The sequence below is a fragment of the Cupressus sempervirens genome, chromosome 4, assembly GCF_028749045.1.
Source record: "Cupressus sempervirens isolate cs-2001-9-10 chromosome 4, ASM2874904v1, whole genome shotgun sequence".
NCBI classification, from domain to species: domain Eukaryota; kingdom Viridiplantae; phylum Streptophyta; class Pinopsida; order Cupressales; family Cupressaceae; genus Cupressus; species Cupressus sempervirens.
In genome coordinates, this window is record NC_143121.1 from 212,468,061 (window position 1) to 212,494,996 (window position 26,936).

The 26,936-nt window shown below is 34.0% G+C and overlaps 1 pseudogene; it reads right to left on the bottom strand.

The window, feature by feature from the left end:
- Positions 1-21,169, bottom strand: part of LOC149560741 (serine/threonine-protein kinase VPS15-like) — a 54,512-nt pseudogene extending 33,343 nt beyond the window's left edge.
- Between the last annotated feature and the right edge of the window lie 5,767 nt (positions 21,170-26,936).

Below are 26,936 nucleotides of genomic sequence, written 5' to 3' on the forward strand. Positions count from 1 at the left end.
AGTTGTTGTGAATCTCATCATCTTTACTCTATCCATGGTGGGATAAGCAGTAAGTTGGTCAATGATTTATTTGTAGGTCTTTATTGGTCCACATTCCAACCATAATTTCATGTCATGTACTTGGATTAGTACAATATTTATCCATTCCACTTTGAATACCTTCAAAATTCTAGGGCATGAGTAAGTCCTTTCTAGGCAATAATCTTATCTTCATCTTTCAAATTTCTATAATCACATAGTTTTTTGTAAGCATATCATAATGTATAGTCTCCAATCTCTGTAATCTTGCACATGTAGCACAATTGAACATTTTGAACCATTAAGACTCTATTATAATGTTTAGAATAAGTAAGAAGGTGGGTGAATTAGTTATCCAAGGTACAAATGTACCAATTGAACAAACACACACTTAAAAAACTTTAAATCTCATCATTCATTAGCTCAGTCTCTATAGTATACTTTTAGTAACATCAATTAGTAGTCTATTGTCCTAAATATAAAAAACTTTTAGAATATAAACATTAATAGTAAATAATCACATATAATGTCCACACAAATTTAAGAATAGGATTTAATGTAGAAATGTAATTTGGAAGAAAAATAGTAGTCACATGTAACCAATATTTCCACTCTCCTTAAATGATCTCTAATAGGATCTAACCTTGTTAAAGGCTACAAAACACACTGTTAAATGTGACCTTGTTAAAGGATTTAATCACCCTATTAAGACTGGCCTTTTTGGAGGACTTTACAGCATTCCATGTTAGAATGAAACCCTAATTAAAGGATTTACATATGACCATTATGTCAACCTTGATTAAAGTATTTCAATACTAATACAATGGTTAGAAAGTACCTACAAGTTTTGATCAGAAAAATACAACTCACTTTGTAATTAAAAATCTGAGTTCAACTCAAATATTGATTTATTGTATGACCTTCATTGTCATCTCAGTCTTTGATTCTCTTGGCACCCCTTCAAGTAATCATTCTTTACCTTTTCTCAACACTTCTTAGACTTTTACTTAAGTTCATTAGTCAATAGCCTCAGCAACTGCTCCAACCTTCCACAATATTAAAAGTCACCCCTTGTACCTCATTAATTATGTAGTTTTTATATTTTTCCTCTTAAAAATTACCATAAATCATATGATTTGGCCAGATTCATCAAAACCTTCCAACATTTCATCTCTTCTTGTTCTAGAAACTTTACCAAACTTCTCCTTGAATTATTGCATAGAAATGCACAAACATAATTTTCCTTGATTTAAATGTTTCAATTTATCCATTCTTATCTTTATAATGGTTTACATGTACCATGAAGTCAACTCTATTGGTTGGAAATTACAATTTCTCATCAACTATATTAAAATGTTGTCCCTTGGCAATCACTACGTTCTAACACTCGGTCATCTTTGGATTACTCAACCGCTACTAGACTTATTGATCGATACATATATTGTCACTCAATCAATACTAATTCTTTGTTAACATTATTTCTACCCAACACTTAGTCTAGCTCAGCAGATAGTAACATCACTCAACATGTATTTCAAGTTCTTTAACCATCTATTTTATTGTTGGACCAAGCCTATGAATTTGATCTATCTTTGATCACTTCTTCATGGATTGAGTTCAATTTCCTTCTTCTCTTTTAGTATGATTAAATCATCACTTTATCTTGTCAAAGTTTAACTAATAAATTTTTCATTTATAGTTTCTTCTTCATAACTCAATATTTCCTCCCGGTGCTTTTCTTATGACCAGCTTCTCAAATCCTCTTCATAAATCAAATAGATATGACACTTAAATCGGATAGAAAACTTTCCAATAAGGTTTGACATCAATGAAAACATAATAATTATTCCAATTGTAGTTTCAACCAATCTCTCTCTTGGGCATTGATGGCAACACCTCTAGTTACCATGCAATCTAAAACCTGTACTAAATCAAGAAAACTTCCTATATGTATAGTATCATTTATTTATTAATATCCTCAATTTTATTTTGATTCTCATCCATTTCTTTCATCTTCTCTTTCTTTGAGTATCAATATCTTCCTCTTTGTTAACAATATCAAAGACACCATTTGTCTCATGCATCTCAATTATGTAGATATCTATAAGTTAGTTATGAATTCATCTTCTATTATCTATATATGACTAATACAACATTATAAATTTTTTCCTTATTACTACCTTAGGAAACTCCTAAAGTAGTACTATCTATATCAATTTGTAAATTATTTTGATCAACATGTTTGATGCAAAGCACTATTGCAGCTTAAGTAGCCTTGCTTAATAAATCAACCCTATATACCTCTAAAATATTAATGAGCATTTTTTAGTAAATATTTAGTGAATATATAAGCTATTTTTTCCTTAGTGATTACATATTCCAATTTATCTTCTTTGTCTTGAACTAGCTCTCTCAAGTAATGATACTTGACAACAATATTCTTTATCTTTACATCCATTACAATATTCCTTGGTATGTTAATAGCACTAGTGTTATCACAGTAGATAACAACTAGATCAGTGAATATTTCATCGTTAATATCTTTCAACAATTGTTTGATGCGTACGATTTTTGAATAATTCACTATTGCTACCATTGATTTAGCTTCAGCTATTGATTGATAAATATAGTTTTACTTCTTGCTTATAGATGAAATTAGTCTCTTTCAAAGAAAGAATGCACGTCCACTTGTGGTTTTTTATCATCAATATTTCCTATTGAATTTGATTCAATGAACACCTCCAACTAAAAATTATCATTCTTCTTGTAATAAAATCCATAGTCTTATGTTTCTTTAAGATATCTTAGTATCATTTTTATAGTCATCATGTGATTCTCCTTAAGGATTGTAGAATATCTTGCAACTATCCCAACTACTAATGCAATATTAATTCTATTGCCAACAACATATTTTAGTTATTCAATCATTGATCTCTATAATGTCTAGTTTACATAATTATAATTTGATCATTCTTATATAACTTATATCTAGTGGACATAGTGCTTGAACTGGTGTTGAATCTTCCAATCCCAACATCTTCTAAATATCATTGGTATATTTGGATAGAGTAATAAAGATACCTTGCTTCATTTGATACACTTGTAATTTAACAAAAAACTTGATCTCACCAAAAATTTATGTTTAAAATTCCTTCTTCATGTCATCAAAAAATGATATTAATAATGCTTCCTTACCTCCAAATATAATATCATCAACATTTAGAAAACAATACCTCATTGTTCTTACCAATCTTCGAGAATAGATTGATGTTATCATTTTTCTTGCAAAATCAATCTTCACTAGATAATTGTGTCATCTTTCATACCAAACTTGAGGGGCTTGCTTCAAACAATATAAAGCATTGTGTAGCTTGTACACTATTTTCTTCTTGGTGATGTCAACAAATCCTTCAGGCTATTCTGTGTACACTTCTTCAAGTATCCCATTCAAAAATGGGGATTTGACATCCATTTGATATACCTTAAATCCTTTATAAGAAGAATATGCAAGTAGTGTTCTAAATCCTTCTAGTCTTACAAAAAGAGAAAATGTCTCCCCCTAGTCAAAACCTTCTTTTTGTACATATGCTTGCATACCAGTCAAGCCTTGTTCGTTGTGACTTTACCTTTTTCATTCAACTTGTTCCTAAATACCCATTGTGTTCTTATAACATTTTAGTCTTTAGGTTTGGGTAGTAGTGTCCATTTTCAATCTACTCAATTTCTTCATTCGTTGCTTGTATGCAATCTCCATTCCCCAACACATTTTTCACTAATTTGGGCTTAGAGTCACTAAGTAAACACTTCTTGCTTCTGAGTCTCTTTCTTGTCATAACACTAGATTCTTTATCCCCAATAAATTTTTTAGGTGCATGATATCTTCTCACATATTTTACTAGTATAGGCTTTTTTTTTAGTGATCTTCTACTAGTTCATCTTGAAAAACAATTTCAAGTTTGTTCCTCTCTCTTATTCAAGCTTTGGTTCATGTCCTTCTTGCTCAACATTGACTTCTTGATGTTTGGTTCATTCTGTCCATGACGTGACATCATTTTTTGTTGTCTAGAAACTACAACCTATTGTTTAGTGATTGCCTATTGTAGCTCAACATTCCCAGTACATTGGTTATTTGGAGATTTATTCTCTTGTTCCTATGGGATGCATGGAGCATCTTCATTCTCATATATGAATGTATTATAGTCTTTAGATTTTTTCTTGCAACCAATTTCATTCTTTTCTATATATTCATTAACTTTAACATTTGCACTTTTCATAACTTTGAGAGTTGGATTTCAAACACTTATAAGATTTTCTCTTAGTGGAATAACATAGGAATATTCCTTCATCACTTTTTGTTTCAAGTTTTCCATTTTTGTTTTCATTAAGTGTATAGTATTTTCTTCCAAAAATATTAAAATACTTCACATTAGGTGTACGTCCATACCATAATTCAAAAGGTGTAACATTTGTACCTTTCTTAAATTTTACTCTATTCAATGTATAAATAGTCATACTTACAACTTCTCTCCAATATTTATGTGACATGTTCTTCTCCATCATTAGTGTTTTAGCACAACCCATAATTGACCTATTTTTCCATTGCACTATCACATTTTGAGGAGGGGCCTATGTGTTGACATCTTTCTTTTGATTCTTCTATCATTGTAGAACATGTTAAATTAATTATAAATTAATTCACCACATTTTTCATATCTCAATCATTTCAAACTCTTTCTTGTCTCCTTTTAAACTCTAGCCAAATACCACTTAAATAACTTAAAATCATCAATTTTGTTTTTTAATAAATGTCACAGTCGTCAATGTAGAATATCATCAATAAATAGAATGAAATGTTTATATCTACAATATCTTTGAACATCAATAGCTACACATAGGTTAGTATGAATAAATTCCAAAATACTAGTAGATGATTTTATCTTTCTCTTGAAACTAGACTTTGTCATTTTTCCCAATTGACATTATTTACACATAGCATTTTCAAGCTTCTTTAGTTTTGGCAAACCTCTAACTCTTTTCATTTTACTAATGCTAACCAAATTATCAAAATGTACACAACATAACCTCTTGTGCCATAACCAAATATCTTCATATTGTGCAAACAAACATGTCTCATCAGATAAATCTAGATAGAACAAGTTACCTCATGTTTGATCACCACTTCTAATTAGTTCACAATCAACATAAAATAGCTTTTACTTTCTATGATGGAATTCAATTATGTATCCTCTTCATCAATCAAATAGATATGACACTCTAATTAGATAGATTATTGTCTCACCAATAAGTTTTGACATCAATGAAAACTTAATAATTGTTCCATTTGTAGCATCTAAAAATATCCCTTTATGGCATTAATGGAAAGACCTCTAGTTACCATCCAATTGAACACTTGTACTAAATCAAGAAAATTCCATCTTTATATAGTATCAAATCTTCATTAATATCCTTAGCTTCATTAAGATTTTCATCCATTTCTTTCATCTTCACCCCTAAAATTTCATCTATTTTAGATATTCATTGATATCCATAGTTTCATTCATATTTTTATCCATTTCTTTGGCTAGGGGCAGATTTCTATTATAGTGAAGAAGAGGGGGCATAAGGAGGTGTGGCTACTTTCTAGAACCCAATTGCTAGTAAAGGAAGTTTACTTCACTATTCTAGATACTATCTTATTACTGAACATAAGAAGGGTGATAAGATATGGAATATAGTCAATGTGTATGCTCCTAATACTAGGCAAGGAAGAGTTTGTTTTTAGGAGGAGCTGTCTATTTTTCTCTCTCAAAATAAAAATACTTTTTGTATGGGAGATTTCAACTCACCTCTATACCCTTTAGAGAAGGTTGGTGGAATGGTAGATTTTAATAGTAGCATGAAGGATTTGGTTGAATTCATTAACAAAAATGATTTAATGGATATGGAGATGCATAGAGTGAAGTTTACATGGTTAAATAATAGGAAAGGAGCTGACCTTATTCAAGAAAAACTTCATAGACTTTTTGTTCCAGTTGGTTGGGAGGGCCTAACATCCTCCTCCCTCACAAGATTACCCAGGACTATCTTGGATCATGCTCCCATCTTTTTTATTTGGAAAGAAGAGTCTGATGTGGTCCTAAGACCTTTTAGATATTAAATTGTGTGGAAATACCATCCTAATTTCAGCACTAGGGTGGTGGAATGGTGAGGGATTTGTGTGGAGGGATAGCTATGTATAGAATTTTTGCTAAGATGAAGAATTTTAGAAGGAAGCTGCGGCCCTAGAAGAAGAGATATATTGGTGATATCTTTAAGACTAAGGTAGAGGTGGAGGAAAAGTTAGAAGGGCATTAGAAAGTAATGGGAGAGGGTCTCACCATGGAAAATATGATTTAGGAGGAGGGAAAATGTAGAAAGGTCTAGAAATATATGACGATCAGAGAGAAGACCTACTAGAAGTAGAGATTTAGGGTATTATGGTTCAAGGTGGGAAATAGGAATACTGTGTTTTTCATAGATCAACCTCAATTCTTAAAAGGAGGAATACTATGGATAATGTGAAAGATGAAAATAATGTGAAGCTTACAAAAACTAAACAAATAGGAAACTAGGTGATTTTATATTTCAAGAACTCTTGTTCAGAACAATAGAGAAATATTAAGCAAGAGGATAGGTGATGGTTGTTTGATTCTATGCCCACAGTGATTTAGGCTAAATAAAATGAGGAACTAGCTAAAATGGTCACTAAAGAGGAAGTTCATAGAGAAATCTTCTCTATGAATGCCTATAAGTCCCTAGGACCTGACAGGTTCCCCCACAACATTCTTCCAACACTTTTGGGATGTTGTTAAATTGGATCTCCTCTAGCTGGCTCATGACTTCTTCAGAATTGGGAAACTTCTAAAACAACTTAATGAAACATTTATTGCCTTTGTTTTGGAGGTTAAAGACCTAGAGGTCCTATCTGATTTTAGGCTAATTAGCCTCTACAATAGTAATTATAAGATTTTCTCAAAAATCTTGGTGAATAGATTAAAATCGATGCTGCATAAATTCATTGGGAAAAAACAAAATGGTTTTTTCCTAGGTCATCAAATCCTTGATGTTTCCATAACAACTCATGAAGTTTTTCACTCAATGGAGAAAAGTGGTAATCTAGGTATGGCTCTAAAGCTCAACATCTCTAAAGGTTATGATGGGGTTAATTGGTTTTTCCTATATGAAGTTATGGGTAAAATTGGTTTTAGTGAAAAAAGTATAAAAATGGTGAAATTGATGGTAGAAATTGTTAGCTGCTCAATAATGGTGAATGGATCATCTTGGGGGAATTTTGGTAGGGAAAGGTGACTAAGACAGGGTGACCCTATCTCTCCCTATTTTTTTATAATGGTTGCTGAAGTTCTAGGAAGGGTGTTCTTGAGAAAGATGGAAGGGTAGGTGATTAAAGGCAATAGACCTGCTTCCATGCTTCCTCCCAATGTGATACAATAGTTTTTGGATGACACCTTCCTTATTGGGGAGTCCTCAATGGGATAAGCCAAAGCTTGGAAGTTAGTGCTGGAGATATATACAGCTAATGTAGGAAAAAAATAACTTGGAGAAAAGTAAAGTGTTCTTTTTTAATACCCCCTGATATACAACATAGGATTGTAAATATTTTAGGGTGTAATACTATAGAGTTACCTAACACATATATGGGCCTCCCTTTGATGGTGAAGGATGTACATAACAGCTTTTGCAATTGCATTCTAGAGAGGATGGAAAAAAAGATGATTGGTTGGAAAGGTAAAACTCTAAGTAGTGTGAGAAAGCTTCAACTCCTAATTCCCTCCCTCTAGGGGTTACTTGTGTACTTCCTATCACTGTTCAAAATTACTCAAAGTATGGCTGATAAATTAGAGAAAATATAACATAATTTCCTTTGGTAGGGAGGAAGTGAGAAGGCAAGGCTAAATTTGGTTAAATGGGATATGGTCTATAAACTAAGAAGTAGAGGAGGTTTGGGAGTAAGGAAGATAGTGGATTTGAATAATGTACTTCTCACCAAGATAGGGTGGAGTCTAATGAAGGAGGAATCCAATTGGTGCAATATTATGAAGGTTAAGTATATTGGGAATATTAATTTCTCTCACTCTACCTAGAGAAATGATCTCCCTAAGGAATCTAAGATCTAGGAAAATATTGTGATGAATAGAACCCTTTTGAAAGAAGGTGTGAAGTGGCTAGTGGGAAATGTGAATCAGATTAACTTCTGGGAGGATCTGTGGCTTATAGATAAATTGTTAACAAAAAAAACTTTGGGCCCCTTTGGAACCACCTTCAGGAGTAGGGGGAGGAATGTTAGCTGATTTTATTTGCCTAGGAATGAAGTAGAAGAAAATTGAGTATCAACAGAATGCTATACTTGGAGGGGACTTGATAGAAGAGCTAAATATTTTTCTTGAGGGGTGCACAATCCTAGGAAGGGATCAAGATGATGAATTCATTTGGAAGATCACTCTAATGGTAGAGTTCTTTTTTAAGTCTACTTATGAATTGATGTTTGATAAATATTTGGAACCTAATGATTGGAGGAATATATGGTTAAATTACCTATTACCTAAGATTAATATATTTTGGTGGAACACTATCCATGGAAAAATACTCACTATAGACAACCTTATGAAATGGGGTTTCAAATTATCAAATAGATGTTACTTGTGTAAGATGGAGGAGGAGAATATTTCCCACTTTTTCCTACAGTGTTGGTATGCTTCTACTATTTGGGGGAGGCTTTTATAGAAGCTGAAGGTGGACTAGGTGTTTAATAAGGATCTGGTGCAATTTTTGGAGAGTTGGTAAGGCCGAAGGTTATCCCCCCATGTTTGTTGGGCTATCTAGAAGGGGAGAAATAATAGGGTGTTCAAGAATGAACAGAAAGAGGAGGAAGTTGTGGTGGAAAAGATATATAAAATTATGGTAGAGAATATGAGTTGCAACAAGTGGAGAAAACTAGCATTTCCACCAAGAGTGTTGGAGGTTAGAGTGGCTAGGGGCTAGAAACTGGAGGAGGGGATAATGGAAATTGATAACTCCAACCTATTGGCTAGGAAAAGGACTAGATGGGAACCTCCACCTATGAATTGGATAAAGCTTAATTTTGATGGTGCTACCAGGAAGGAAGGCTCAGTGGGAGGAGGAATGGTCAAGGATAGCAAGGGAAGGATGCTATTTTTTTATTTTGGAGAGCTAGGAAAAGTATCTAACAATATCACAAAGGTGATGGCTCTATATTGGGGGTTTAAAATTAGTGATGTGTATGTGGTGGAGAAATGATGAAATTGAAGGTGATTCTAAAATCATCATAGAAATTATCAAAGGTAATATGAGAGAAGGATGGGCCATAAAGCATGTGATAGAAGATATTAGACACCTATTAGCCAATTTTAATAGGTTTGATTTGAATCATATATTTTGGGGGGGAAATAGTGTGGCAGATGGTATGGTGGCATTAGGACTAAAGGTGAAAGGACTAAGATGTTGCAGGGAATTCAATGCCTTGCCAAATTTGGTAAGAGATTTATTGATTCGCGAAATAAAAAATGATGAATCCTAGATGGAGAGATATTTTGAAAGTTTGTATCATGCTGTTGAGTTGGTGAAAAGGATAAAGCTAGGAAGGATAGATGGTCGGGACTGAAGGAGATAGTAATGGTAATTATAATTTAACATGGCCAAAAAAGAAAGATTTTTGAAGTTTGAGAAGAAAGGTTTTTTAATGATTTTCCTATCCATGTTTTGATATGCCAAGTCGATAAAAGGTTCAAATTTTAAATGGCTAATTTTTATTGAATATAATTGAAGAAATTGGGAGGAAGATAGAGGTGTTTGATATGTGACATTAATTTTGACTAAGGATGCTACTATAATTACAAGATAATTATGGCTATTATTATCACCTAAGGGATTTTTGGCTTAAGTGTGGAGTCATTCTTAGCAAGTGTTTCTGGGTCCTAAAGAAGAAGAGAGTTTTAGGTAAATGTATAGAGATGGGTGTGATCTTATGCACATTGAGCCATCCATAACTAAGGAGAATGCAAGGAAGTAGCTAGTGTGGTATATGCTGAAGGAAAGTAGTTTTGTGCCATTTATGTAGGTGCTTAATGGGCATGACGACAATAGTTCCATGCAATTTGTTAATTCATGGGAGGACTACAAAGTTATGATAAATGGTATATCATTCCATATCTCCAAGGAAGGCATTGCTCTAGTGACGGGTTTGGCCATGAAGTGTAGGAAGCGGTAAAAGGTGATAAGGTTGGTTGATCAAGTGAGTCTACAATGCTTCTTCCTAGATGGGGAGGAACCTATTTGGCTTGGGGGTGGTTTTATGCAAGAGAAGCTCCCTAAGCCATGGAATGAGGTCTATTTGATGTTGATGAAGTACCAAATCCTAGAAGGGAGGTATGGTCTCTATTATTACAACAACTTTCCCCTCTTAAATCATTTTCACCACTATGATTTAATTTCTCTTTCGTTCTTTCTATTGCATGATTTAGAGGACATGCTTACTAATGTAATAGAGAAAATGAGATAAGGGGTTATTTTTACTATTTTACATCAAGGGTTAATTTTTTGAATGTATTAGTTCCACCTTGCCTTAGTACACCCTAGGAATGTGAAAATTCATATTCTAGCTCATCCCAACCCTTGACCCCAACTAGTTCCCGTTAGGATCACAGGTCCTAGAGCCCCTACCCATCAACCTTCACCTAGCGAGTCCCTTGTGGAACTAAAGCCCACTCCTTTTGGGGAAAAAAAGGTAATAGGACCAAGGGAAAGAGAAGGAATTGGAAGATTTAGAGAAGGAGGGGAGAGAGGGGAGGAGGAGGTTGGGGAGGTTATCTAGTCTAATGCTAAGAGGAAACTGAAAGTGAGGGCCTCACAAGATGAGGAGACATATTTAAAGACACAGGTCACCCAAAATGGAGGATGAAAGAAAAGGCATCAACTTTTGGGGAAGGGAAAATGGAGAAGGAGGAAGAGGAGATCTCAAACTCTTCTTGGTCTAGCTTGGGTGAGGGGTTGAAGGAGACAAAGGAGATGTTACATGTTTCGGCTACCATCGAGCTGGGGTGTTTGGATCTAACAAGGGACCAATTCCCTAATATAGTGGATAGGGTTCCCTCTCCCATAACAATTTCCTCCCCTATTAAGGCTTTTTCCAAGGATAATTCTGACCCCCCTATTGTGCATGATGTTGTTATGATGTAGGCAGATGGTTTTCCTAGAGACATGTAGGAGGTCAATGTGGAAAGCATGAAGAAGGCTGGCAGTAAGGTATGGGAAAGAATTCATGTGTTGGATGAGAGAATGCATCTATTGAAAAAGTTCATTGTCAAAGTGACACATGCTGTTGCCACCACACTAAACCTGCTTAAGGACTCAGAGGGAGACCTACCAAAGGAGGATACAAAAATGTTGGTTGACTTCCTTGTAGAAGACTTGGAAAACATCCTCCTGGGGAGGAAGGAGGCTAAGAAGCCTTAATTGTTCTCTTCTATTTTATTTTTATGCTATTAATCTATTGATTGTTGAACTTGAAGGGGTTTAAGTTAGTCATGCCTTTGTTTATATATTTTTTTAACCTTACTAGTTTTAATATAGGTTGTATGTATGTTAGTCCTACTGATAATATTTTAATTATAGTTCTATAACATTTTTTGTTTTATTAAGTGGTAGGGGGTAGTTTTGGTGGATGGTTATCTGCTGGTTGTTGTCCAGTTTGATTTTATATGGGCCAGCCACCTAATTTTGGCTGCTTTTGATTAAAAAACAAATGATATATTTTCCTAGTTTTTAATGATAACATTTTAGTTGCTGAAAAATACTAGAAATCAGGGGTCTAGTTCCCACCACAAAACTACATGGAAATATATGTATTTCCCTTTGATCTCATATTATGTTATAGATAACATATGTATCTAGAAAAATAAAAAATAAAAAATGGCTTTAGCCCTATATTTTCTCTCTTATAACAATTCAAACTTTAACTTAGTCAACTTGATAGTTTTCACCTCCCACCACATTTATCAAAATAATTTTATTCCAACCAAAAGAAAACTTATATATTCTAAAAGAGAAATCTCTCCTCTAGAATGTCATATAATTTTTAATTTTTATTGATTTGATTTGGTTTTTTTTTTGTCTCAAAATTGGCATCTTCCCGAGTGTTAAAATATGTACTTGTAAAATTTTTTAATTACAAAATACTATATCTAATTAAAATGCTATGAACTCTATATGTGAATATTCTTGACTTTGATCTTTATAAAATGGTGTTTATATGTTATTAAAATACATCATAAAAAATAGTAAAAGTTATTAAAGCATTGGTTTTCTAAAATAATTATATTTCAGTAGTATTTGGATACTAACTAGTATAAAACATGCATTTAATAGACATTTCCAATTGGAAAAGTGTGAGACCATATATAACTTAGCTAGAATAAATCTATCAAGATAATATATTTGAAAAAAAATTGAGATTTAGATAGAAATACTCAAATTTAGTCATTCTAAAAAGTTAGCTTGAAAGGTGACACAAATTTGTACTTTTTCCCTTACTCAAGTACTCAACTTATATTTCTAGTTATTTTGCTTTACTACTTCACCTTCTTGCAATGTTTTTTTCTCTATTTTGGCCTTACACTATACATTGTAGATCATATATCTTTGTTTGTGCCCATTTTCCTCTTAATCATGCTCATTTATTTAATCTTTAGGTTTTCTGTTACCTTCTCACATATTTCACCTATAGTCTACTCAGACTAGTCAAAATGTGTTAAATCTCACAATGTAACCTTATATTTACTTTTATATTGATCTAATGATCCAACTAATTATCCTTCACTTTTTAGTTTTATTCTATATAATTTTAGCACCTTGCTACATAAACAACTTCCTCCTTGACCATGTAAAAATACTGTAAACATTTTATTATAAGAATCTTTATATACTTAGTGATTGTTGATCATTATAAGTTTCCTTCCTTTACTAATCATTATTTTCCTTAACCAATTAACCTAGTAGGTTTTTCTAGTTTAATTTTTACAAATTAATACTATTTATAGGCATACAAATCTCTATGGATCTTATCAATTTTTGTCAACAAAAGTCATGGAATAACTGGTAGCCATATTTTCCCTCCTACAAAATTTGACTTTTTGTCTATGAAGTATGCCCAATAGTCATGGCTATTAAAATATTTAAATCTAAAAAGGTTATAAAGGATACATTGAAAACTTTGGGTTATCCTTTATTTTCCTAACTTCAAACTTCTTTATGCTTTATCCCTCCATAGACTCAAGTTGCAATCATGTGACTATCCTTCATCACCTAGTAACTACAATCTATGGCTTAACCATTAGGAGAAGTGCAAATGTGTAGCATGGTCTTCATAGTGGTTAGTGTGGATTCATGGCTTAAAAGGCTAGAATCTAGTTATGAGTGGTGATGTAGTGATGTCTCTTTATCATTCAATTGTAGGGTTATGATCTTGACCCAAAGTTTGAGTTATAATGTTATGACCCTTCTTCATTCACATGATTGCAAAGAGTTTATTATAAACCATGGGAAATATGGAAAAGCCATGAATCACCTTTTGTACAAGGTCACTAGAGTTAGTGATTAGTTAAAGAGTTAAGCTATGAAGTATTCATAACATGAAGTGGGGATGACTTGGGTGATGTGGAAGTTTTTGATTAGTCAAGAAGCTAACTATGCAAGAGGGGTCCTAGCTATATTTTTGATCTTTCAATCTAAAGAAATTGATGCATATCACTATATCATTATGGAAATTTATACACTCAACTTATATAGGAAGATGATGAAAACACAACACATATCTAAATGGGTCTAGGTGCAAAGAAGGCAATGGAAGTTAAGTCTATTTTCATATAGTTACAAGCATATAATGTTAAGTTGGATATCAAGTGGCAATATTATGAGACACCAATTTTATGTTATCTCTAGGTCACAATAGTCAGTGGATAATTTTGAAGAAAAGCTATGAAGTATTGATATATAGTTGGTCATGGTTTCATGAATAATAACTATTAATGAAGAAAGGTGGTGGTGAAGTTGTGATCATGGTCATACTGATGATACAACTGATTTGGCATAATGATAACAAAGAAAGTAACTCTTTGATGGCAGATTTGATCTTTTTGATCTCCATCAACCACTTTAATCATTCCCCATGCTTGATAAATGTAAAGGAATACTCCATCTCTGCCCGAGGGTTGATCTAATTAGTTAAAATGTCCATGGCCATCATTTCTATCTTCTCAAGGCTCTATTTGGTGAAGAATTAATTTCCCTACATCTAGATGTGTGCAATGATCAAATCCTTCCCAGATTTTTTGTGACTATTATCTACCATCTTGAATGTAGTTGTTTAAGTTTTGCATAGGGGGATAAGCTAGAGTCCACAACTACATGATTGATTCAGGGCTAGTAGTTCAGTGTTACCTAAGTGTGTTGCTAATATCTTAGAAATGAAATATGAGCCCATTGTTACGGGTGTATTGTATTTGGATGGTAGTACTATAAAAAATTTAGCAATCTTTAGGAATGTTGAAATGGTCTTACATGCATGTCCTAGTTGTAGTGTAGTTCAAGATATATCAGTTGTTGAAGTTAAGCTACACTTTTCCATCTGTCTCTCAAGTGATTTCACTACCCAAATATGTGGCCACATATCCTCTGATTGGTAATATATATTTTTTAGAACAAGGTATGGAACTAAAGCTTCAATTAGAGAAAATCCCTTAGCCCTCAATCATATTGAGTCCTACACCCCTAATCTCATCAACATGAATTGCACTATTCTAGAGATAGATGAAAATGATATAGTGCAAGAGCTTTCCATTTCTTTAATAGGGACACATAATTTCCTCTTGGATGAGTGGGCTAATGCATATTAGTTCCATCCTATATCATAAACTCTTGAGACAAGCCTTGGAACTTATTATGATGTAGAGTAAGCCCTTTTGGAAGCATTAAAGAATTCTAAGCACCTTTGAGGCACCAAGCAAATCAAACTACCACCTAAATTCTCCAAAATCCACAAGGCTATTAAAAGCTGTCCAAATTCCAAAAAGGAATTAATCTACTATTTACCACTGTCCAATAGGTTTCACAAACCCAACATTTCACAATAGACTGAATTCCAACTTCTTTTCACTTGAACCAATCAAGACCTCCTACACCAATCCTTGGCACAAAGTGGTTTCAGCAACTCTATCCTTCCCAACATTAGTAGGGACTCAAAACCACCCCAACATGATCCAAATAAAAAAAATCAATTATCAGATTCACTATTATCAGCCACAGACCTGAATGTAGCACTTGACCTTGTTTCACACAAAATAACAAAGGGTGTGATTTGAGACTCCAAGGCTTCCCAACACCAAAGAAGGTTTAAGACAACTTAAAAATGATCACAAAAAAGTGTACCACTGATTGGAACCATTGCAGATAACATAGAATGAAAACTAATAGAATAGACCTAGTAGGCAATTAGGTCTCTCAATGTTGTTTTCACCAATAACTTAAATTTGTTCCAAAGGGCTTGGAAATATAAAACTATTTTGGGACACCCTTTTCAAAGTACTACAAGAATCCAAAGTTTTAGAACTCCACTCCACTCTAACATACCCTAACCCGCACCTTGCACACAAGCCTAATTAGTAAGTTTAGGCATGGTTCACAAAGCAAAGACCAAGAAATGGGTTCATGGATTCCATTCTTCAACTCTAGAGTTTTCCTCCAACTTAGATGAAGGTGATTTTTTCATTTACCAAGCCCTCAACTCCTCTCCTTCCTATTACTCAACCAAAACACTCAATCTAGGTCTAATACATGGGTCTTATTAGACCTAGGGCTTACTCCCATTAATTCCTACTACAACCTCCTATCTCCAAACCTTAAAAATCTGAAAATGCATTTCCCTAGCTTGCCCCATGCAAGTTTGGAATGATTTCCAACTCTAGGTGTTCAAACTAGGGCCATTTCTTTGGGAAAACCCTAGTTGCAAGGGTTTCATAGGGCAGTGAGAAAGAAAAAAGTGTAACTTTCAAATGGAGATTGATCTCCCCTTCAAACCAATGCCAAAACTCTTGAAAATGAAAGCTCCAACTGATCAATGCCAAAAAACAACCCTACAACTATAGTATGGCCAAAATAGTGACAAAATGTTGGAACAACAGGTTCTTTTATTGATTTTTGGAAGCAAAGACATATGAAAGTCCTTCTATGCCTCTAACTTGAGTGCACAGGGCCGATAAAGGCTATTACAATCAATTTTAGCCAACCAAAGGTAGTTTTTGAAGTTATTGCAAAAAGTTGTCATAGTGTTGCAAAAGTTGCTAATGCTACTTTGCAATTTTTTGCACTTTTTGATACTTCAACTAACTTCAAACCTAAATGAATTCTAATCACTCCAAATGGCTGTTCTAAGACTCAAAACTACTAAGCCAACCTAGAAAATAGAAAATAATTCAATATTTCACCTTTGGAGCAATTGAAGCCCAGGTTCTTATTATCACCTTGGGGTCTTGTGTCTAGTACAGTGATGGATGGCCTTTGAGAATATTTTTATCAATCCCAAGGCCTTATTAAATTGCATAAGACAAACTATTTGATTAGGTTCTCTGCACCATTCTCCCCTACATAAAAGAAACTCTAGTCTTTGGAGTATTGTGAAGTGAGGGATCAAAACCATGTTCCTTGAGGTCCTTTTGTAACACCCATGTTGTATCTTTTTTTGGTTGTCCATTCCACTATACAAGGTATTCATATTAAGTCCTCCTTCTAGTCTACTTGCTGATCCTTTTGTCTAGAATGGATTCCACAATGGGTTTAAGCTTTGGTGGAATGTTTTTTCCCAATTGTACCTTGAGATCTGCTATAATACCTACATCAACATCATCTACAACAACACTCTTAAAAGCATATAGGATAGATACATTGAAGATAGGTGAAAAATTAATATCACAAGGAGAATCAATTTGATAAGCATTATTGTCACACATTTTTAATATTTTAAAAGGACTAATTTTCTTCATCTATAGTTTGTTATGTAATTTCTTTGGAAGTGTCACCATATTCCCCACCTTAAACTAGACTTCTCTTGTTTTTTTACCTGCTTGCTATTTATACTTATTGGAAACATCTTGCAATCTATCTTGTACCTACTAGTGGACTTCTCTCATTACCTCTACAAAATCCTTAGCTTGTGCACCTCTTTTTTCCATGTCCTTGACTTTCTTAAGTTCCAAAATGCCCCTAGGATGAGTGCCATAAATAATCTGAAAGGGTGTTAAACCACTACTTCTATTGATAGAATCATTGAAAGTAAATTATGCCTGGGGTAAGAAACAATCCCAAGAAGCACCATGTTTTCTAGAAAGACACCTTAGCATATTTCCCAATGATATATTGACTTCCTCGGTCTACCGATCTGATTAAGGGTGATAGGTAAATGAAAAACACAAGTTAGTGCCTAGTTTTCTCCACAATGTCTGCCAAAAATGCCCCAAAAACTTAGGGTCTCTATATGATATGATGGATAAAGGCAAGCCATGAAGCCTAAGAACTTCCTTGAAGAACAAAGAGGCATCATGAATGGTTTTGCAAGTCAAGAAATGAGCCATTTTGGAAAACATGTCCATAACTACAAAATACTATCACAACCTGATTTGGTTCTTGGTAGACCAACAACAAAGTCCATACTCACTAAGTCCCAAGGTTCATGAGGTATTGGGAGTGGGGTGTAAAGTCTTGCATTTGATGAGCCTCCTTTTTCTTGTTGGAAAATTAGACATTCATCAACATATCTCCTAACATCAGTTTGCAACCTTGGCCAATAATAAAACCTTCTAACCTACTCCAAAGTTTTACCTACCCCAAAATGTCCTACTAAACTACCACAATGCTTTTCATTTAAGATATTCTCCCTAATAGATACCTTGGGAACACAAAGCTAACTCCCCTTAAATAAAAGACCCTCTTGCAAGATATACTCACCAAAATCAATATGGTACCTTTCACCCATGGATTTACAAACTTGGTAGGCCTCCTTGAAGTCTTCATCTTGCTCATACATGTCCTTCATTGCATGGATTCCAATTCTTTCCAACTAGGGTTCCTAAATGGTCAAATTCCTCCTACTAAGTGCACCAACAACCTTATTAGTTTCTCCTTTTTTCTGCTTAATAGTAAAGGTATAGGCTTGTAGAAATTCAATCCATTTCATATGCCTATGATTCAACTTTTCCTACCTATTCAAGAAACTCAAAGCATGATTATTAGTATATACAAAAAATTCTTTAGGCAACAAGGAATGCCTCCATTTTCTAAGGGACTACACCATAGAATAGAGTTCAAGGTCATAGGTTGAATATTTTTTCTTTTTTTCACTAAGCTTTTCACAGAAAAAGGTCATAGGCCTACCCTCCTAACTTAAAACTCCTTCAATTGCCTTATTGCTTGCATCACATTCTATTGTAAACAATTTATAGAAGTTAGGGAGCACCAAGACTAGTTGGTCTAAAATTTTTCTTTTGAAACATTCAAAGGAATCATTTTCCTCCTTAGTCCAATAAAATACACATTTCTTTCCTCCTTTAATTGTATCTATCATTGGGGCACACACACCGCTAAAGTTTCTTATAAATTTTCTATAGAAACTACACATGCCATGAAAACCTTTTACCTCTAATAGACTAGTGAGTGGTGGCCAGTTAAGGATGGCTTCTACCTTGGAAGGATCCATCTTTAGTTCTCCTCCTGATATCACAAAGCCTAAAATGATTAGTTCATGTAGAAAAAAGGAACATTTTTCTAAATTTATCATCAATTTCTCTTCACGAACCCTATTCAAAACCAAATCAAGGTTCCTTAAGTGATCTTTTCTATCCTTGTTGAATATCAAAATGTCATCTAAGTACACCACAAAAAACTCATTCAAGAAAGGTTTTAAGACTTCATTCATTAGCCTCATAAAGGCACTAGGTGCATTTGACAAGCCAAAAGGCATCAAGAGCCATTCATACAATCCTTCTAAGATTTTGAATGCTATTTTCCATTCATCTCCACCCCTAATTCTGATTTGATGGTATCCACTTTTAAGATCCACCATTGAATAAACACTTGCCTTCCCTAAACAATCCAGAAGATCCTCTATTCTTGGCATAGGAGACCTATATCTAATGGTTATCCTATTGATTTCCCTTGAATATGTACATAACCTCCAAGTACCATCTTTTTTTGAGCTAGGATAGTAGGGACTACAGATGAACTTATACTATTTCTAATGAACCCCTTGGTTAGTAGATCTTCCATTTGCCTTGCTATCTCTTCATTCTACTCTGGGCTCATCTTATAGGCTGCCTTATTTGGAAGTGTAGCTTCTGGGATGAAGTCTATGTAGTGGCTAATATCTCTTTGAGGAGGAAAGGTTTCTAGTTGGCTGCCTGCAACTATCCCCTTATATTTTTCTAATAAATCCCTTACCTCCTTAGGCCCAACATTGTGGATCTTGTGTGGATCTTGTGATGATTTTATGGGAGACTTTTAGGTCTAACAACCAATGCATAGTAGGGAGTATCGTTCTCCTTAGTGACCCTCATAAATTCTTTTTCTCCTACTAACATTACCCCATTTGTAACCAGGTTTCCATCATCAGGAAATGGTGGCATGGTGTATTCAATCTCATGCTTGTTTATGTTGTAGATTTTTATTTTACCACCATGTTTTGCACATACATCATATTTCCATGGCCTTCCAAGAAGCTAATGGCATGCATCCATCTCTACCACATCACCCAAGACTTTATCATGATACTCTGCTATATTAAATTCTACCCAGACTTGCTCAGTGATGAGGGTTTTCTTATCTTTTGTTAGCAATGACACTTTTTAGGGGCAAGGGTGAGGGTTTTTTGTGAGTTTCAACTTTTTTACCATTTCCCTAGAGGCCACATTATCTAAGGATCCAAAATCCACTACCACTTTGCAGAATTTGTTGTTCATTTTGCATAAAGTTTTGAACAATGTTTTCCTTTGTGGGGGTTCTATAGATGTAGGGGCTTTAATCAATGTTCTTTGCATCATCAAGGATTCCCCATACTCTAGAAGTGCAAGCCTTGAAGTGGCTGATTGGTAGGAAGAGATAATTAGACTATCCTCCTCTTGTGTCAACTAAATTCTCCTATCCCCTTGCTTTTTTTTTCTAGGACGTCTAAAGGACTGATGTCCTGCCTGATTACAAGTGAAGCATTTTCATATAAAGACACTAGGCTAGCTTCCACTAGATCTTCCTCTGCCATTGGGTCTCCTACCCCTAAATACCCTCTATTGGTGGACTCCCCATCAACATTTGATCCACTAGACTCTTCCTAATTTTTGTTAAAGGATCCCCTTCCATCGAACCTACCTATGCTCCTATTACTATTGCCTCTACCCCTACTACTTGTTTCACCTTTCCTCTTATGTTTTTCATCAATTTTCAAAGCCAAGTTAAAGCATTGATGTATTGAACCCAAAGTAATCAAAGTTAGTTCATGTTGAATACTATATTTTAAACCATTCATATACCTTGCAAGTTTTTGCTTCTCTGTCTCATATACCTTGGCTCTAAGGGTAAGATTGTGAAAGTCTTGAGTGTATGCACTAACAACCAAGTCCCTTTGTCTAGGATTTTGCAACTTTTTGTGCACCAACACCTCATAATCCTCTCATATGAACTACTTTCTTATCTCTTCCTTCATCTTCTTCCATGTACAAATCTACTCCTTTCCCTCATCCAATCTTTCATTTTGCAAAAAATTCCACCAACTCAAGGTAGGACCCTTGAGTTTTCCCTTGGAAATCCTAACCCTCTAATTTTTAGGGGTCTTATCACATTCAAAGTGATTATCTAAGGCTTCAATCTAGTCTATGCATACATCAAGGTCCAACTTACCATTGAAAGTGGGTAAGTCTCTTCCTTTCTTTCCAACCCTCTCTAATGTAGCAAGGAAAGGCCTTTGATCTACAAATATATTTTCTTTCTCCTCATATCCTCCTATTTCCTCAGGCTCTGATTCATCATCACTCCCTTTTCTCATCTTGTTCTTGAGTCTATCCAACTCCCTCTTTATGGTCCTATTCTCTTCCTAGACCACTCTACTCTCTACCATTTGTTCCTTGACTAGCTTGGCTAGTTCTACATTTGTGACCCTTAAGGTGATCTCCCTCTTAGGATCCTCACATTTAAACATTGTGTCTTCAACAAATCAAAGTGACTTTGATACCACTTGATGTAGAGTAAACACTATCGGGAAGAACGAAACAGTTCTGAGAACCTTTGAGGCACAATGCAAAACAAACTACCACCTAAATTCTCCAAACTCCACAAGGCTATTCAATTCTTGTATCACTTCCAAAAAGGAATTAATCTATTGTTTACCACTATCCAATAGGTTTCACAAACCCAACATTTCACAATAGACTGAATTCCAACTTCTTTTCACTTGAACCAATCAAGACCTCCTACACCAATCCAAGGTACAAAGTCGTTTCAGCAACCCCAGCCTTCCTAACATTAGTAGGGACCCAAAACCACCCGAACATGATCCAAATAAAAAAAAAATACTGATCAAATTCACTATTATCAGCCACAGACCAGAATGCAACACTTGACCTTGTTTCACACAAAATAACAAAGAGTGGGATTTGAGACTCCAATACTTCCCAACACCAAAGAAGGTTTAAGAAAGCTTCAAAATGGTCAAAACAAAGTGTACCACTGATTGGAATCTCTGTATACAACATACAATGAAAACTGATACAACAGACCTAGTAGGTCTCTCAACGCTATTTTTCATCAATAACTTAAATTTTTTACAAAGGACTTTGCAATATAAAACCAGTTTGGGACACCCTTTTCCAAGTACTATATGACTCCAAAGTTTTAGAATTCTAGTCCACTCTAGTATACCCTAACCCCCACCTTTCACATAGGCCTAATTAGCAGGTTTAGGCATGGTACATGAAGAAAAGACCAAGAAATGGGTTCATGGATTCCATTCTTCAACTCCAAAGTGTTCTTCCAAATTAGATGAAGGTGTTTTTCTAATTTACCAAGCCCTCAATTCCTCTTCTTCCTATTAATCATACAAAGCACTCAATCTAGGTCTAATACATGGGTTTTATTAGACCTAGGGCTTGCTCCTATTAATTCCTACTACAACCTCCTATCTCCAAACCTTCAAAATCTAAAAATGCATTGTCCTAGCTTGCCACATGCAAGTTTGGAAGAATTCCCAATGGTGGGATTTCAAACTAGGGCCCTTTCTTTGGCCAAACCCTAGTTCCAAGGGTTTCATAGGGCAGCGAGAAAGAAAAATGTGTAAATTTCAAATGGAGATTGATCTCCCCTTTAAACCAACACCAAAACTCTTGAAAGTGAAAGGTCCAATTGAGGAAAGAAAAACAACAACCCTATAGCTAGAAAAATTTGTATAGTATGGCCAAAACAGTGACAACATGTTGAAATAGTAGGTTCCTTTATTATTTTTTGGAAGCAAAAACATATGAAAGTCCTCCTATGCCTCTAACTCAAGTGCACAGGGCTTTTACAATCAGTTTTAATTGACCAAAGGTAGTTTTTGAAGTTATCGCAAAAAGTTGTGAAATTGTTGCAAAAGTTGCTAATGCAACTTTGCAATTTTTTGCACTTTTTGATACTTCAACTAACTTCAAACCTAAACGAATTCCAATCACTCAAAATGGTTGTTCTAAGACTCAAAACTACTAAACCAACCTAGAAAATAGAAAATAAATCAAGATTCCACCTTTGGACCAAATGATGCCCAAGTTCTTATTATCACCTTGGAGCCTTGTGTCCATTATAGTGGTGGATGGCCTTTGAGGAGATTTTTATCAATCCCAAGGCCTTATTACATTGCATAAGAAAAACTATTTGATTAGGTTCTCTGCACCATATTGTATATCAAAGAATTATGCTCTTGTCCCTAGCCTTATGAAAAAAAAAAGAGGATACAAGTGGGATATGAAGCCTGTACTTTGATGGATCAAGAAATAAAAATGGATCGAGGGCTAGTGTGATGTTAGTTTATCCTAGACTAGAAAGGTACTACTTCTCATTTAGGCTTCAATTCAATTGTACCAATAAAATAGTAGAGTATAAGACATTGAGTCAAGGTTTTCTACTTGCTCAGAAAATAGGAATTCAAACCTTAAGTTTATATGGAGATAGTGAGTTGATTGTCCATCAAGTGAGAAGCCAAAATGTCACTAAGAATGTTCTAGTCAAGTCTTATAAACATAAGAGTATGGGATTTTCTTTAAGGTTTCAAAGAATTTAATATTCAACAAGATGTAGTGGGTGTATCTTGTTGGTTTCCAAAACTATAGATTGGAATCCTACGAGTCTTACCAACTTGATGCTTCTAGCTCTGCAAAGCCAAGGTAGGTGTACTTGATCTTGAACAAAATACTTAAGCCCAAGATTCTTATAGAAGATTGTTAGAACATGAATGCAATGAAAGTTTTCCAAATGGAAAGAATTATAGAAAAATTTTAACTTGAAAATTATGAGCTAAGAATCATAAAAAAATATATGAATGTTTTGAAAATAAGAATAAGTATATATTAATCTAACAAATGAATATATTGATTCTTCAAAGGAAAGAACTAAAACAATTGTTAGCATATGGATTATGAATTATAAAAAATATAAAGACTAGAGCTGAAGGGTGATATAAGTTTAAAACATACAACTTTAAAAATTCTATGTACATAAATTATAAATAATTTAGTTATCAAGATGTGATAGATCAAATATATGGACACAATATTAAAATAGTCTAGAATGTACTCTAACACCTGTGGTTCGGAGACAAACCAGGGATAGATTCAAAAATAATTAAATTTTTGACAATATGTATGATGTTTGATTTCAAAATACTATTATTGATCCTATCCACTTATTTATCATATAAAATATTTATAAAATTAATATAATAATTATAAAGGAACAAATTATATAATATTTCAACACTAAAGCTTCATGAAAATAAAATAAATATTTCTTACTGATCATGCTGAAAATAGAATTGCACTACAAACAGTCCTTATAGATGATCTATCCAATATAGTTTGACTCTAGAATCAAATATATATAGACACACACACACACACACACACACACACACACACATATTCAATAATCCAAAATTCATGAGCCTAGTTCAGAAATTATTTCTTTACCAATAAAATAATTAAAAATATATCAAATATGTAAGTGTATAGTATGCAATTTTTTGAATAGTATATGGATCATCCATACTCATGTTTTACATCTTATATTTATAAGGTAACAAGGGGTATCGATTTCATTTCTAAAAATTGAACCACTTCATAACATATAACAGATCATTGTTAAATTGTAGTATAACCTTGGTACAATTTAATGTAACTTTGTATAATATAACTAATATTTCATGCTTATGGTTCCATCAATTTATACTCTCCTATTTCTCCATGAAGTGTCATCTTATGTCTCCTTTAAATTGATAATTTTTCCTTTTGCTCCATACTATTTGCACTTTACAGTTGAGTTGGAACTCCTTCATGTTTTTATTCATACCTGCGAGAGACATGAAGTATTATTAGATACAAATTAGTAGTATATGGCATAAAACTCCTATATACTAGAGCCGCATATGAATTGATTGTCTCACATACGTCTGTGTTTTTCAAACTTTAATAGAGAATGCCCTATGATCCTCGATAGTTTAATATTTGTTTAATATTTTTCTTCAATGGTCATATTCATCCACCTTGATTTATCCATTTATCAAAATTCAATACTTTGTAATATTGTCTATAATGCTTTCTCCATGACAAAACCAATGAATGTTCATCCCTTATAAAAGAGTCTATTCTACTCCATATCGTGATGCATGGACATTTTGTTCGAAATTTCCAATACTTATTCACTAAGAAACTTAAACATTTCAAATGATTTTATTCTTCTACCCATGTTGATTTTTTTATCTGCATGTCTTTGAATTGGGATTTTGATAGACTGGATTTCTTCCTATATGTCTTGCTAATGTTATTTCTCAAAGGAGTATGTGACTTGTTCAATATTCAAATTAGAAAAGGTTATAAAGAACACATTGAAAACTTTTCCTTTTCCATTATTTCCTAAGTTCAAGCCTTTTTATGTTTTATCCCTCCATAGACTCAAGTTGTGATCATGCAACTATTCTTCATCACCTAGTCATTGCAATCTATGGCTTAACCATTAGGAGAGGTGTCAATGTGCAATATGGTCTTTCCAATAGTAAGCCTGGCTATTTGGCTTAAAAGGCTAGCTTCTAGTTATGAGCAACAACATAGAGATCTCTCTTTGTCACTCAATTGTAGGGTTATGATCTTGACCCAAAGTATGAGTTATGATGTTGTGACCCTTCTTCATTCACATGATCACAAAGAGTTTATTAAAAACCATGGTCAAGATGGTGAAACTACAAATTGCATTGTGTACATGGTCACTAGGGTCAGTGATAAGTTAAACAGTTAAGTTGCAAAGAAACGATAACATGAAGTGAGGATGACTTGGGTGATGTGGTAGTTTATGATTGGTCAATGGTGTGTGCACTGAGTTGTGGTGTCAAAAAAATGACATCTCAAGTTTAAAAAAAAATTTAAACAGCATGTACGCACTTTTTAAAATTAAAATTTTTTATAAATGGGCTGCAAATCCATGGCCCATTTCATTTTTTTTTGGTATTTTCTCCTCATAGTGCATATGCATGCTAAATAAATTGAAGACTTTTGTCACCTGCCTCCTCAAAATTCCTCCTTGTCATCGAAGTTCAAGATCAAGATCACATTGTATATTTTCTACAATTGTTTTTGCATTATTTTATATATTTTTGCATTTTTTTGTAGGTTTTTTACATTTTCATTTAATTTTGTTTATTTATTTAGATTGCGAATGGTTTGGTTTCTTATGAAGAAATGTGAATAATGAACTGCCAAATCCCTAGCTGGATCAACAAGATCAAAACAAAAACCCTCCACAACAAGAGCAAGAAATTCCACAACCTAGACCAATTGGAAGACCTCCTCCTAGTGCACAAGAAAACATAATGAATGAAATAGAAAGAGGGAAAAATGAATTAGAAGCAATAATTGCTAGGTTGAAAGCTTGTGGAAAAACCAATTTGATGAGAGCACAATTGGCATCCTCCCTCGAATCCATTATGACCCATGTAGCTTCTATTAGTGGTCAATTAGATATTTGGTGCATTAAGAGGGATGAACAAAGAAGATATTATGCAAACAAATTATCATATCAAGATGTAAAAAAAAAAATAAAAAATAGCAAAAGGTAGCATTTGTGTATTGTTTAAAAAGCCTAGAGAACAAGATACTATTAGAACTACAACTAAAAGATTCCCCATCCATTGGTCCATACATGATGATATTAGAAATAATTTTTGGGATAGATGGTGGATGGTCTTTGATGCCCCTCCCTACAGTAATCATGAGGTTCCAGTGTATTTCTTAAAGAAATTATATTGTGAATTTGTCCTTGGGGAGATCCCCAATTATTTTGATATATTAGAATCTTAGGGTAGAGGTAGGGGGTCATCGTTTGAGAGGCCAAGGGCACATTGTGACCCTAACATAGTTAGGAAACCTATTGTCAAGACATAGGGTGAGCATGTGATTATTCCTTCAGTTGTGAAGGAACAAGTAGAGACCAACACTCTAGGGAGTATTAATGCTTTGACACAAACCCTTATTCATTGCATGAGTCCATTAGTTGAGGAGGAGCCTTCTATGCATTGTGGC